The 2,861-nt window shown below is 38.8% G+C and overlaps 1 long non-coding RNA gene across 1 annotated transcript; it reads right to left on the bottom strand.

Annotated features, from left to right (window-relative positions):
- Nucleotides 1-258: 258 nt before the first annotated feature.
- Nucleotides 259-2,209, bottom strand: LOC127347603 (uncharacterized). The gene is made up of 3 exons (XR_007879645.2): nucleotides 1,643-2,209; nucleotides 1,219-1,416; nucleotides 259-545 (listed from the first exon to the last, which is right to left on the bottom strand). It is a non-coding gene; the product is annotated as an uncharacterized lncRNA (long non-coding RNA).
- Nucleotides 2,210-2,861: the final 652 nt, after the last annotated feature.

Raw genomic sequence — 2,861 nt, 5'->3', positions numbered from 1 at the left:
AATGAAAATTACATAGTATTTATTCAGGTGGTTTCTATTTTTTTTTCTTCTATGATTTTATTTTGTCAATTTTTTCTCAATATTTATTAATTTATAAAAGCTTCTCACATATGTGTGAAAAAAACATATTTGTGCAAACATGGCAAACAAATATTTTTTGAGAGCAATGGCGTGAATAAATTCATTAAGTTTTGCTTTACACGATTGTTTACTTTTATAGTGATTTAAAGCATAGGGCTTGCACCGAAATATGTGGAAAATGGACCTTCAGGATGTTAATGCGAAGAATATTTTCAACCAAAAATAGGAAAATAGATATTATATCACATCTCCATCTGCTTACTGTGGAACCCTAGATGAGTCTGCCATCAGACAGGCCATGCATCACCGGCTGTTGTGCATCCTCTCCTCTTTTTTTATTACGTTTAGTTTTGAACTGATTGGAGGAGGGTCAGAGGACTCCGCTGCAGTTCCCGGCGAGTGCAGATATCCTATCTGCTTCGAATTGCAACCGTTACATCTGCTCCTTTTATGCATTAACCATCCTGAAAATTTATTGGCGTAAGATTAGAAACATTGAAGTGTGTCAAGCCTGGATATCCAAAGGTTGGAGCGGAAGTCGATCAAACGGAGGCTCGATTGAATGTTGAAACTTTTTTATGGTTGCAGCATCAACGGAGCCTTGATATTGAGAAGAATTATCAGGAGAAAAGAATACTATTTATCCTAGTATAAGATAAATGGCTCACTCTACACAACTTAAATTGCTTGCACATAGGAAAAATTAAATTAGTTTAATCATATGAATTCACACTATTTATCCTATGATTTACAGGCACGAAGTTTAGGAACTGCCGTAGTCCAGTGAGATCTTAAATGAGTGCTTCAAATCAAAAGATCAAGGGTACAGTATGAGTGTTTCAAATCAAAAGATCAATGGTAAAGTCAGAATACAGATAATGGTCAGATATTACAATTTAATTGCGTTGAAAACTAAATTTATATATTCCCATCGACCAGTTGATCATGTACTTTCTCCCATCCCTCGGTGTAGTTGCAAGCATACTTGGAGAAACAATGCTAGTTCAGCTCAATTATTAGCACCTTTCTTTTTATTAGCTCCATAAAAAACGCGAAGTAGCTGTATAAACTGAACGCTAGGAGCTGTCTGATCTGTGGTGCTTCTCCACTACATCAAAAAGTTGAAGCGCCTCTTACCGGAGTGCAGTGCAGCTTCAGCACACTGATGGTAGGACGGTGCGCTATATTCTTCGAAGTTCAAGCTTCCATTAGTGCAGCTTATCTACCTGTACAATACCCATTGTGGAAATTGACTTTGCTGAAAAAAGACCTTCAGTTGCAGCCTGGTCGAACTTGGGGCGATGGAGATTGGAAGGTTGTAGTTGTTTTTCCCATCTGCATAGTTATCTCGAATAAAACTAAAACAACAGAGACAGCAAAAGAGAATCCATAAAAATAAAATAAAACCAAGGAATCTACAACGTGATAATGAGAAGAGAAAACCCTATATCTTAAGGCTCCTTGCAAAAACACAAAAGAAACATAAGCAAACAGAACATCGCGACTTTAGGAGATTCACGATCCATCTATCTAGTTTTCAGGCCAAAACACTAAAACATACCTAGGAATCATCAGGGACGTGAGTAGCAGGAAATTACTAACATAATTTTCAGTTTAAAAAATCCACAATGAGCTAAAACAGGGATAATTCACATGGGTTCCATTGGCCTCCACACATGTTGGCCGATGCTTCCGTCAGATATCGCCGGTCACTGACGCTTGGACTCTCCTCCATGTTGTGATGCGTAGCATGGTGCTACTGTGAGGGAGCCAAGAGAACAACTGGAAGGAGTCCGCATAGTTCCCAAAAACGTCGGCCAAACATGCTATTTGCTTCATGCCGCAATTGGTGCATCTTCTCCTCGCTGGATAAAACAGCGCATGGACAGAGATTTTGAGAAAAGCTTTGCAGCAGACACCACCTGCAACCAAGACATCGGTAGAGAGCAGCATGAGGCATTAAATGTTGATGGCATGAGCCGCATGAATAGGCAAAGCAGTATTGCTTGACCACAAATGAAATGACCGCTAGTGTAGCGCAGTGAAAGGCTGTAAAACATATGCCACACATTGTTCGGTTTCCAGCAGCTAGCTCAACCTGTCTTCACTCCTGAATCATCACCTTCATAATAAGTGATCATTATTGGGAGAAGTAATTGTACTGTCGAAATGAAATAGATAAAATGTACACAACATGAGCTTTTACCTTAAGAGACTTCCATGCTGAAGAAGCACAACACATTGTAATTAACTCAACTCTTTAGAAGAGAAATATGATGCAAGAAATTTGATCCACTTGACAGCTGAGGACCTTGCCGTTAGGAATCGATGAAAGCTGACGCTGCGGAAGGCATCCTAAATTTATAACTCAAGCAGCAGAAGAATGTTTAAAGGGACATATGCGAAACAACCAATTGTCGTGATGAAATCTTAGATTTGCAAATTCAACCGTGCCATGCATATGTAGGATTCAATGGTATGCATATATAGCAAGAAAAATCTCTTAATTTATCTGAACCTTATAATCTTTATTTTATATGATTCTTGGTGAATTGCTCGGTAGTGGGTACTCTGCGGTCGGCGTCGCTACTCAGCAACAATATTAAGCATGGTTGGAGATGATAAATCATAAGAAGCCATAGTGCAGGTGATATCAAATCAAAACATGGATTCATGGATACGATGGGAAGTTGAGGCTGTTTTACAAACAATTAAAATTCTGTAAGGTCCCCTATATGAAAAATCTCTGAAGGATCAATGCTCCACTGGTCAGATTGAAT

Source organism: Lolium perenne, chromosome 1 (assembly GCF_019359855.2).
Source record: "Lolium perenne isolate Kyuss_39 chromosome 1, Kyuss_2.0, whole genome shotgun sequence".
Lineage (NCBI taxonomy): Eukaryota > Viridiplantae > Streptophyta > Magnoliopsida > Poales > Poaceae > Lolium > Lolium perenne.
The sequence above is the reverse complement of the archived record's forward strand: the minus strand, read 5'-3'. Positions and strand labels throughout refer to the sequence as shown.